The sequence below is a fragment of the Struthio camelus genome, chromosome 2, assembly GCF_040807025.1.
Source record: "Struthio camelus isolate bStrCam1 chromosome 2, bStrCam1.hap1, whole genome shotgun sequence".
NCBI classification, from domain to species: domain Eukaryota; kingdom Metazoa; phylum Chordata; class Aves; order Struthioniformes; family Struthionidae; genus Struthio; species Struthio camelus.
In genome coordinates this window covers 64,557,283-64,569,790 of record NC_090943.1, presented here as the reverse complement: position 1 = coordinate 64,569,790, position 12,508 = coordinate 64,557,283, and the positions used below count along the sequence as shown (strand labels likewise).

The 12,508-nt window shown below is 44.1% G+C and overlaps 1 long non-coding RNA gene across 1 annotated transcript; it reads right to left on the bottom strand.

Moving 5' to 3' along the window:
• Positions 1–6,455: 6,455 nt before the first annotated feature.
• On the bottom strand, positions 6,456–11,052 carry LOC138066181 (uncharacterized). The gene is made up of 3 exons (XR_011139422.1): positions 10,846–11,052; positions 9,883–10,035; positions 6,456–7,915 (listed from the first exon to the last, which is right to left on the bottom strand). It is a non-coding gene; the product is annotated as an uncharacterized lncRNA (long non-coding RNA).
• Positions 11,053–12,508: the final 1,456 nt, after the last annotated feature.

Genomic DNA, 12,508 nt, shown 5'->3' with positions numbered 1-12,508 from the left:
GTTTTAACCTAAATTAGTGCTTGTATGTGTGGCTTTTCTCTACATAGATGCTAAATACATGCCCAAAATCAAGTTACAAGACGGTTATTAAGGTTACAAAATCCAGACCATGTAAATTAGGAAATTAGGCTAATTTCCCCTAATTAGACTAATCAAACCCTTAGACTTAAGGGTACTAAACCTGATTTGGATATTTGTGCATGTGTACTATGATAGAGTCAATAAATATATCACTGGGTGCTACTGTTTTCCTTGGGAGCCTGCCAGCGCGCGGTCGGAGGCTGCCGTCGCGGGGAGCAGCAGCGAAGAACCTCTCTGGCCTCCCTCGTAGAGCGCCTACATCCCTGCTGTGTTTACTGCCCATCGGCACTCCTTCAGCGCAGGGTGTGAAGTTGTTCCGCAGCTCGCTTCTTTTAAGCAGGCGGCACTGCCGTTTGTAAAACCTGATTGTTTTGTTTCTGCCTTAGCTTTTTTACAGGTGTAAGAGCAAGGCATGGACAAATTAATGCAAGTTACAGGTAACCCTTGTATTTTGGGTGCCCAGTCAGGAACACTAGGGACCTGATTTTTCAGGGAAAAATGTAATTTGTATGCAATATAAATTTGTATATTCGAAGTGCATCTTCTAGAGAGTTTAATATTGGCTGAGAATTTTACCACATCTAAAATTCAGAAATATCTTCGGTTAGGTACTCAGCAAATAAGGATCACAATTAATCGGTGACCACATAAGATAAGTTTGATTTGCATGACTTTGGCTCCTACAGATCTGTTGGTAGAGGCAGAAACAGAATGTAGGTCTTCAAAGTATCTGTATAATTATACAATCTTTCCTCTTCATGCGCTCCTCGTTGCTTTCCTACCTTCGAGGTTGCTATGGTCTAGTCTGCTTCATTACATAACTCAGACTCATGCCCATCATCCTGCTAGCCTACAATAGCCAAAAAAATCCCTGCTCCTCCCAAGGCTGGGGTACTATCGATAAATTGTGAAACCCTTGACGATCTTTACTGACCATATGCAAACTGCTTTTTATTTTTCCCCATGGAGGAATGTAAAGGGCACTTCCCAGAAAGATGTCATGTGCTTGCCTCAAACAGGAGGCCACTGAAAACTCATCAGAAAAGGTTCTTGTTAGTAGAGGCAAAATGTGGGAGAAATCGCCCCCCCCCTCCTAATCTTATTCTCCAAAATGGTAGACATTTTTCAGAAGAGTTTAGCCTGAGCAGATACATACTATAAAAAAGAAAAAATCTCAAAAAGGTAAACCTTGGCAAAATTTAAAGGCCACTTCTAAATTACAATTTGAAGTATCGGCAATCTTGATATTTAAGTCATGGTGTCAGACTACAGCAATATAATGAACGTGCTATTTCAAAGGGAGATAGTGACAGCTGTATTGGGTATAATATGGGATGAAAGAGCTCTTAATGTGAAGAGGTAATTATCGGACTATATTAACAAGTGCTTGTTTTGTTTTACAAATAAATTGAAACGTATTCAGGATTGACTGGAAAATCCTGAGAAATAGGCTTAATGATTATACAACAGAGAAAGGAGTTGAGGGAAGCTGACGAAGACCAAAACGGAGAATTAAGTTTCTGAACGCAGATATCTTCCCGTTGTGTCACCAGACTAACTGCTGTGTTTACATGGCTATAACCTGCATGTTAAAAGCAAACACCCTCATCTCCTGGTCTTTTGGCCTCCGCAAATCCACCATTTCCCCTGTTTCCAATTCTCCTTTGCCCCCGCCTTCACCACCCCTCTGCCGGTGATGCTTCTCCACCTGCAGCTGCCTCCACCAGGAAGAGTCTCGCAGCTGCAACAGGTTACATGACCACTTATCTCAAAGGAATGATATTGTAAAGGGCTGCAAGTTATCCATGTGAATGTACGTTAAGTATGTGACAAACTGTAATATTAGTTGAAACAATAAATTATCCTTTTAGGTCTTTCCAACAAGCAGCAACATCTGGTGCCTGGCAGCGGGGAAAGAATATTCCATATACAGCACGTTGAGCCAATTTACTCTTTAGGATTGTGTAACTGTGAAAAGCACTTAATTTACAGAGAAATCTGATGAAATACAGTCACAGCAAAAGTAAAGAATTACCTAAGTTCTTTGTGCAAATCAGTGCAATTACTGAGTACGAATTTCAACAGCGAGGAAGGCAGGTTTTTTTTAATTATTTTAGAAAATGCATGTATACAAAATCCAGATCTGCCAGTGACTATCTTATGGCAGTAATCTTTCTGCACATGGCATGTAACAAGGACAAAAAGCTCAGCTGTTTTCAGCCCACAAGGCTGAGCTCTCCGTGCCCACTGCACTTCTGCACGCACGCATGCACCCCCCCCCCCCCACTCCTGGATTTCGTTGTCTCAGATGTGATTTCTGTAAAACCACAGAAAAGGAAGAGAGCTTCTGCTTGTAAAATAGAAAAGAGTGGCTAAGCTATTGAGGAGTGATTTTAAGTCAAATGTGGGAATGGAAAAATGGCATGGTCTTTCTCTTTCCAGAGGACTCAGACCAAAGGATGTTTTTCTGTGCCAGTAACAAGCAACGATTGATTTTTTTCCAATTAAAACGCCACTTTTATTAGTCTAAGTCTTCTTATGATGCAGATGAAACATTTTGATTCATTTTAGTTTTGAAGCATTTCTTTTCCATTTTACTTCAAATTGAAAGCAACAGTTTTTTCATTTTCACAATTTGTTCTCCTGCCCTTTATGTTTCTGTGGGACAAAATGACCACTTGAAAAAATTTATTTAAGTTAATTCTGTCAAAACTTGGACTTTTTTAGCAGATACTAAATTTAATCATGTCTTTTGTATTTGTTTACCAAAAAAATCAGAAAAAAAATCTAAAAAACATGAAGCTGTCATTTTTACTTCAGTAACTTTGAGAAATTTCCAGTTTTCAGTCTTATCGTCTGTTAGTGTGCTACATCTCATCATTCAGAGGTTACATGTCCATTTTGAATGAGTTAATTTCTTCAGCTGGTAGTATTTTCTATAGAGGCAATGGGAAAGATATGTACCTCCAGAGGGCAATCCGTATCACTTTTGTTAGGATGGAATAATTCATCTCCTAAGGGTGGATGAAACTCTTTTCTGACTGTACAGGGAGTCTATATGACTAGCTTAGACTAGCTATTATCTGGCCAAAGTTACCTGTTGTTGCAGTTGCCTCTTGAAAACTAAATGGGAGAAGAGTCTCCCCACCGGGTAACTCAAGACATCACTCTGTGTTCTTCTTGCAGCAAAGAGTAGGCAGAAAAAATTATGGGGTAAGAACAAACCAAAAGAAAGTTGTTTTTGTTTTTTTTTAATGAAGTCATAGTCTAGATTCTTTTTAAATTATATGTTTAATTATGTATTGCTTAAGCTAACATAGGAAACTCCCTGTAACACAACACATGAATTGAAAAATAAGTTATTTCAGCGAGGCTTTTTCCCCTTTTCAAATATTTGTATTAACACAGTCACAGAAGGGGCCTGTGAAGAGACTTTTTCACACCTTGAGTAGCTGCAACTCTTCATCTTTAGCGTTTTCCTGCAATGCACAAGAAGAATGGTGACTGCAAAATCCGGTTTGCCACCCCTTCTTGCTTAATGTAATGCCCCGGGCTGCTCTCCTTGCTCTTTTGTTCTTCCGGCAGCATGCAGAGTTGAAGTGAACAATAGTGTCTCAACTCCTCAGATGGCAACAATCTTCTTCCATTGCTGTCTGGTTTCCACATCTGGTGAACGAATCCCAAGGGCACTGTAGGCTTGGCAGCACTATAATTTTACATGACCTTTCATGCCATGATGTCACAGTTCACTCGGCTATTGCTTGCCTTTTATAATTCTGAACGTTAATGCCCGTGTTTCTACCCTCGTAATTAAATCCATCTTTTTAGAGTCGCAAGGAAAACCGACGTTTCAACTTTGATGCTTGTGGCCAAAACTTTAGATATGCCTTACCTTTAGAAATGCCCGCATTTCCTAGAATGCAAAGTGATCCAATGGCTTCCCTGGAAAGCAGTCCTCTCACTGCATATATATTGACAGAGATGAGATGATTGAAAAATGCTTTAGGTCACGATACATCAAAACCCTAATTTCTCATGAAGAATTTGCCTGTTGAAGCACTGAATAACTGACAGCTTCAACTGCTTCAAATACAGTTTGAAAGCATAGCTAAACCACATTAATCTGCTATTTTCTCTAGAGATGGTGCCCTACAAGGGGCTATACTTATAAGACAGCTAGTGATACAAGTAAGGATTTATTTTCTCTTCAGTGCATGCTTGGTATTCATTTCCATACAAGATGGACAAAAATGTATGTTCTACTTAGAAATAAATATCCTATTTATTTATTTCTTGATATAACACTTGAAAGTCCCAGCTGTGACATTAGGAAACATACTCTGTAGTGGTAGGGGTAACAAAGTGTTGCGACAGATCGGCTAGGGCAGCTGTGAAACTGTCATCGCTTGAGGATTTCAAGATCTGCTTAGGTAATCCTTTCTCTAAAATGATGTAGGTGTAATGACAGGTTTTGAGGTTTGGAGATATACTGGGCAAACTCTTGAAGCCCCCCTCCAGCCCTATTTTATACAGTTTTTCAAGCTGGTGGACAGGACTAAATGTCCCTGGGAAACAAAGGGACATTTAAGTACTCAGACTGGGGAAGAGGAAGGATTATTTTATGCTGTGGTGATGTTGTGGAGTCTGGCAAACAGTATAGGTGATTTTTTTAAATGAGATTTTCTTATCATGTGTTTCTTTGGTGCTCAGATACATTTTGTTTTCCCTCAGTGGCCCTGATAGAAAGAGTGTGGAATTAAGGAGAAGGGGTGAAAACAGCCCAGTGCAGGAATAATGATTCCAAAGTCACTGCCAAACTATATGCTGTACATGGTGGTACTTTATTTAGAGTCCCTCCAACAGCTTCAGAGCACACTTGCACCTGTGCAGGCACCTAATGCCACAGACTGGCATGACCACGCTCTAACATCCATAGTCATGGTCTCTTGAAGCTCCCTCCAGGGAACTGAAAGCAAATTTTTCCTTCAAGCCTGGTGGGCAGACAACAACCGCGGGATGAACTAGCAAAGTCAATGAATCTGAGACCAGACTAATCAGAAAAGGATTCAGCCCAATATCTTATCCTGCAAAAAGTGATCCAGCTGGCCAGTGGGGAGTCAGGTGGAGGGTCCCCGGCCTCCGCTACCTCCATAATGCTGGAGCAGGTCGAAAGACCTACCACACAGTAACTCAGCAATTCTGTTTGGCAATGGCTTCTGTCTACCTCTTGTACATGGTGTTATCTGAAACGACACAACTCTAATAATAATATCTTGTGGTCTGAATTTGAGCCAACAAAGCAAAATGTGAAAGGCTTTGTAAATAACTACTTTCAAGTTCCCTGGAGTGCAGAAGAGAAATACTAAAGCTGGTAACCCACCATGAAAGGAAGTCTGATAATTCCTCTTTTAAATGCATTAGTTTCAGTCTTCTTTATAGTCCGGGATGAAGCGGCTAGTTTTCCAAGACAGGCAATGATGGAAAATCCTGAGCTTTTATTATGTCTATTAATCATACCATGGAGAGAGCAAGGAAAAGCTAGCAAAAGATCCACATGCTGGCAGGAAATAGTGAAGCTATATTTCATTTTACATACTTGTCTTTATTCAGTGATAACAGCAGAGAAATAACGCTTTTCCCCATCACCCAAGCCACCAAATTGTGGGTTTTCTTTCCTGCCTAGGATGGGGGTTACACTGCTCTGGCTGACGCACTACCGAGGGCAGTGCACGCTGAGGCCTTCTCAGGGGTATCTGTCCCCTGTTCTTCATCTTAGTCCAAAGCTGGGGATGATGTTTAAACCTTTGGCTTTTCCTGGAAGCTCAAAAGACACGGCTTCGAAACACAATAATCGGGTCTTTGTGGGACCTCCAGGCTGGATTACAGCAGTTCATCTTCATATGAATGCTTGTATTTCAAAATAAAGTACTTCAGTTAGGCATGAATGGCTTCGTACACCACTTTTCCAAATGCAGCTGGCACCTCCATCGTCAGCTGATAAGATTTGCTCTGCCTGCAAACCTGGATTTCACTCGAGACCACAATTTCCCAGAGCCTTCAGGCAACTCGGCCTGGATATTCCTGAAATGAATCTCCTGGGAATAACTGCCTCTTTCTGCAGCGCTGATCCTCAAGGAACATGAAGCTGTCACCACTGGAGGGGAGAGCTCATTAATGTGTAAGGTAAAGGGAATCGTGAATTTTACACCCCCAAGATTAAAAGTAACATTCACTATATAATTCCTTGCTTTCCCACAGCTAAAACTATGGTTGGCAAAAAAGAGGAAAAGAAGAGCTGAGCCAAAGAACGTGTGAGAGAGAGAAGGGATGGAAAAGGGAGAAGGCGCGGGGGAAGTGAAGAAATGAACCGGATCTCAAAGATAAAAATTAATATCTCTATTTAATTTTCTGGTTGCCTGTGGGGACGGTAAGGCAGAGACCTCAGGTTGTTGGTGAAGCATTTTCAAAGTCTTTATTTGACTTAAGTCCTTTGCTTTACTCAGGGTTGACATATTTGCAATGGCTGAACATGTGGTCCCCTCCTCAGATGACATGCTCCATCAACGCCCTTTGAAGCCCTTAGTGTAGCTGAACAGCAGTGACAGCACACCACCTGCATGAAAGTGCCAGAGGATCTAGTATAGCAAAAGGGTTTCTAAAGTCCCTTTTGTATATTATCAAGAAAGAAAGAAAAGACAAAATTCATTAACACCTGGGGTTTTATTTTTGAGGGAAGGCAGGTCTCATGAATGCTCTTGCTATGTGTAAGGAAGAGGAATAACACCCACCTGCCTCGGCAAATTACTTCTCCTCAGCTGTGGCCTATGTTGGAGGTTTCCATAGGAGATGATTTCCTCAAAGTGAATCACTTGCTCACTATTTACTCTGCTCAGATATGAAATAACAAGCTGCTAGGGAAGAAGGCTTTTGCTGGTACCTGATGATCACTATAGGCTTCAAAGCATAGACGCTGACATTGCTCATACATCTTTTCTTCTTAAGTGCTAACTAATGTAAGTGCAATATATATTTTCTTCATTCCTTCTCAATAAGCCATTTGCTTTGGTAAAGCTGTGTGTGCTCTTTTCTTTCTTGTGCTGCCTTTTCTAGCTAGGAGCAACTGGGTCTGACATCAGCAGAGCAGTTTTGATGGAAAACCAGAGCAGGAGTGCTCCAGGGATGCCCGCTCAGGTAAGAGCGTTCCTTGTGCTGTGCTGCAAAGCCCCGGATGGACGTTAGCCTATGTCAGCATTGTGCAATAGCGGAGCTATGGGATGTGCTATAGCAGTCCTAGCAGGGAACATCTAGGACTGAGACAGTGAAGCTGAACTAGAGCAAATGTATGAGGGTATTTTTTTTTTTTTTTTTAACCTGAGTGCCTGTGGAGGTAAAATTAGTAGGTATACAGAGTGCATCATGAGCAGTTTTCCCTGAAAAGCTTTGGGGGTTAATATAAGCACTGTTGGACTGGCAGCCAATTGTCCCTGGAATAACATCCTTCTCTTTCCTCGCCGCGTGTTTGCTCTAACCACCCGAATCGCGCTGTTTGCTCTGTGCCTCCAGAAAGGCTTTGCAAACTGCAGCGTCGAGTGGAAGTGACAGGGCAGGATGTTTGCTTTGCCAGAAGGCACCCTGTGTACACAGCCCATCGTCACCATTCAGCTTTCAAAACAGGGGCGACGTGGCGGGAGAGCTGCCCGGGAAAGGTCTGGCCGTTGTCATCCTCATCTGTCCCGGCTCGGTGACGGCAGGCGAGGAGCAGGACGGACGTGACCCAGGCGGCCGCGCTGAGTGACTAGCGCGGCAGGCGAGGTGGCAGGGCTCTGCCGGGGCCCTAAAACAAAGAAACGCTGAGAGCTGGCGTTTCCCCGCTCAGAAACTTTCCCTCCCTTTGACATCAGAGCCTTTGCTTTGCTCGTAAATAAAATGAGCTTGCTTCATTTTATTGTATCTTGCGCTCAGCTGCGCTGCAACTTCATTTCAGGCAACGTTACCAAAGTTACTGAATTAACTGCAGGTCAGTGAGGAAAAGCAGGGACGGCTCTGGCCCGGTAGGTTTGAAAAAAGCAGGCTCCGCTTGGAAACAGCGCTCCCACGTAATCCCACTTCCTTGTGCCACCAGCTACGGGGCAGGCATGGTTGCAGTTAGCAGCAAAAATGTTTTGTTGGAGCCTCTTCCGCAGCAGCTGGCCAAGGCTGGGGCCGTCGCGCGGCAGGGGGAAACTCAGACAGGGAGGCACTGATCCCGCGGGACCGCTGTTCGAAAGCGTTGCGCTGCCCTGCTCAAGGGGGTGGCAGGGCGGGCGGCTAAATCGGGTCCTCCTCCATGAGGATGTGAGTACATGGGCTAAGGAGTCGGAGGAACGCGGGGCGGGCGATGCCGACGCGTTGGCAGAGCGAAGCTGGGCTGCTGAGCTGCCTTGAAACGCTTAAGGATGCACGGCACGAACGCTGCTCCACCTGTTCCCTCGAAACGTCACGGTATCACAACAAAGCGTAATGTCGGGGTTGATTTTTACCCGACAGATTGAGGATATAAGTTCAACATTTGTTTTTCCTTATTTTTTTCCTCATTGCTATAGTACCACTGTATTTATCTGTTGTAAAAGCTGCCGCAGACAGCAGAATCTGTATTAGGGAAAACATTGAGTGGTGCAAACTGCAGGTCATTTAACCTCCTTGCTTTACCTTCTGCATCCTCGACTATTACCTTGGACTCTACTTACTTTCCTGTAGGACTTTTGTGAGGGATAGTATTTGGTAATGCTAGGCTTTGAGTTAATAAGTATTCTTGTTTTGTTTTATCCATTTGGTTAACAGATAGAAACAAGCAATAATAAAAAATAATGGCTTCTCTAAAGTACATCAAACTAGAATGATCAACCTGTTGCTTTTAATTTATTGTACTCGGAATTTAGGGTCAGATGATCTCAGAAGATGTATATTGATTCATTTAGTAGTTTGGGGGAACAGTCTGGAAAAGGGAAACAGAAACGTAGCTGTCATCTCCCTGTTAAGAAGACTAAGGCAAAAATCTGCAAAAGGCAGGATCAAATTTAAACTCTAGGTCTCATACTAATGGCTATGAAATAGCAAAATGGGTGATCTCTCCAGCATGAACCTAAGAGGTGCCATGGGACTGGCCTGTCAAAAACCTTATGCTATTGAGAAAACTGAATATGGGCTTATGTTGTAAACTTTAAGCCTCAGGTCTGATAATTTTGGCCTGAGCTTGGAAGATATATAAATCTCACCTCTCTGTCTTTATAAAGATATCCCTCATGCATGACTTGTTGCCTTTACATTAGAAGCAACAGCAAGGACTGCGATTAGCCTCCTAGAGCCTGCACCTTCTGAACCCTTAAAAACACCCGAATAGTTCAGCTGCCTCCGCAGGTGTCTGTCTCCTCGATTTTTTTTCATTTCCTGAGATTGCTTTTCCTGTTGAGATGGAGGGCGCGTGCAGCAGATGACATCCATCTTCCCCCAGCCCAGGCGCTGCGCGGGGAAACCTGCTGGAGCCAAAGTAACTCGGGAAGCCCGTGGGGCTGCTCTGCAGAAGGCCGTGGGAGGGAAAAGGCTCTGCTTCTGGGCTCTGTTAATTACTAAAGTACTTGCTAACGGGCTTGGCTCCTTCACTGACCGTTGCTATGTGCAGCTAGCATGGGCTGTGTAGGCTCTTGGCTGCTGGAAGCATGTAGAAATTCAGCAAGCCTGCATCCGAAGTGGCCCCCAAGGGCAGAATAACAGTCAGCTGGCCCAGCTTCTGTCAGCTTGCCCAGAAAATAGGGAGTGACATACCTTAAATGTCAAGGTCCTCGTGCTGTGCTGAACTTGTCACTTCTAATGAACCGGGGCACCCAGTGAGCTTGGCGGTTTCCTCTGCTTCGGCACAGTTTCTGTGCGTGTCTGGCGTTTGCAGAAGTCGGGGGGAGGAAGGTAGATTTTTGTGAGCTGTGTTAGGGATGGAAATATTCAGAAATGATCTTTCTGATCCTCTTTTTAAAATGAGTCTTTTCTCATGTAAAAGGAGAAATGGGAACTAGCAGCTCTTGCCCCAGGGTCTGTTGTGAGGGAGGGTTACAGTGCTGCAAGCTGCTTTTGGGGGGTTAAGCCCCAGCTCCTGGAGTCCTGTGCTCTCACTCTGAGAATGAACTATTCCTGCAAACCAGTCTGCACTGCAACATTGTCAAGGGCAATGACTTTTGAATTTGCGAGTCCCTTATCTGTTCTCTTTAAAGAGTATTTAATATCTTTATGCTCTAATGGCCCTCTTCCAAATTTATAAGCAGCTAGCAGTTGATACAAACTCTGCTCTTGGAAGATGCATCAATAGGATGCAAAAGTTTGAAAGCAAGTATGCATGCAAGTATTTCACAGGCTGAAAGCGGCAGAGACATACCTCTTTGCAATACCATAGCATGCTTGAAATAACTTTTTTTTATTATGCAGCATCTTTTTTTTTTTTTTTTTTAAAAAGCGTGTTTGACATCAGCAAGCAAAGAGAAGAGAGAAATTCCAGGCTGGAGCTGTAGCTGTAAGTCCTGGGAGAGCCGGCACGGCTCAGCGACCCCTTGGAGCGAGGCCTGTCTTGCTGATGTGTTTATACAGAGCCCCAAACAATGGAGCTGCGCTCCGGCCGAGGCCCCCAGGAGCCCCTACAATGCAACCAGGAATAAGTTACTATGGAACCGTATTAGACTATATCATGGTATTTTTCCATTCTAAAGGACAAGAAGCATTTCAATTTGTGTAGAGGTTTACCTGAGCGGCGCTGAGCCCCACAGCTGATCTCCTGGAGGAGAGCAGCGTGTTAGGATAACCGGTGCAGGAGGGCGAGTTTCGGAGCAGAGCTGGGCCTAGAGCAAAGCAGCCTCGGTCTTGGCGTGCGGCAGACCCGTCTGTGATCTTCAGCACGCCGGCTGTCGGCCGGGTAGCTTATTGCTCACGGGTCGTACTGCAGCTTGATCTGTGTCTTTATTTTTAGAAGTGAATAGTTTTCTACTTTTTTCTCTCTCTTTCCTTTGCGGTTTGCTTTGGTTTCTCAGGTTTGATTACTTTCAGATCCTCCTGTCATGAGGATAATTTCACGCGGAAATGTCTGTTACGCCCTCTGTGCATCGCACTGCGTTTCGTGGGACGCTTCCTTTTGACACCATGTCAAATTGACCTTTATTTCCCCATCACGGGGCCTGAAGCGAAGGGGAGGTTTTCAAGTCCTGCATCTTTTTTATGTGGTAAGAAACTGGCTTTTTTTCCTCTCTGTCTGTAATACTGTATTCCTCCCATCACCCCAAGCCTGACTTTTGTTGCAAAATTTTGGGCCTGGGCACATTCGAACCTGTGTGATGTGAGCTGGCCAGCAGAGTGTCTCTGCCTTGGGAATAACACCCCCTTCGGCCTGGGACACCCTCTGTCCTGGCACGTGCGGTGCTAAGAGGTATTCGGCTATCTGCGCTGATACTCAGTTGGTCTGTGCCACTTGCCCAGGCCTCTCCCAGCAACACTGCGCCAGTGCCCCATCCCACGACACTGATCGTGCCGGAGGGGGGGTTGGCAGCTTCATGAAGCTTCACAGAAACAGGCCTCTTTTTTTTTTTTTTTCCTTTTTTTTTTTTTCTTCTTCCTGTTAGAAACATCTTCTGTTTCTAATCTATGTTTGTGAGCAGAAAGGTCTGGTTTCATGTTAAAAGACATAATTGCCTAAACGTTATGTTCCTGCCCAGATGGGGCACAAAGCTACTCCTGGATGTTTGGGGGTTGTGGGAAGAGGCCAACAGTCTGTGAAGGCAAAATCATGGGGCAAGTGGCGCAGCAGGGAGGTTCACCAAGGGTTAGAAAGCAACAGTGGCCAAAAGAGGAGGTCTGCTGCAGGCCTACTGGGGGGCAAGGCTCTGAAATGGGAGATCTGAAGCTGTCCCCAGGCCGTTTCCTGCTTACAACAAGCTGCGTAGCAGGCCTGCATTCCAGTCTGGGCAGGAAACGCACCTTTTCCTTGCTCTTTTCCATGGACACCTCATGAGCATTCAATTAAGCACTCTGAGGTGAAGCGTGATGCTAGGGAGATGCAATCGGTATTTCAAAGAGCAAGTGGGGTTCACAGGAACCCAGATGAGAAAAGCAAGGAGGGGAAGCTCAGTTAATCTCAAACATGCATTTCCTGATACATGTGTTTTCAATTCATGTCAGCACCCTTTCCCCTTTATAAAGGAATCTGGCCTTTACATGTGGATACAGAGCAAAAGAGCAGGCTTCTAGAGTAGGGATTTTATCTTACTAATTTCATTGCTAATATATTTTTGTATCAGGACTGTGTGGTAGAACTGCGTCTGTCACAAAACAGCAGCATCCCAGAAAGTTGTTACATTGCTAAGAAAGCAAGAGCAGGACGTTTATACCCTAGTCTGCCTCTTAGGGGAGTATACTT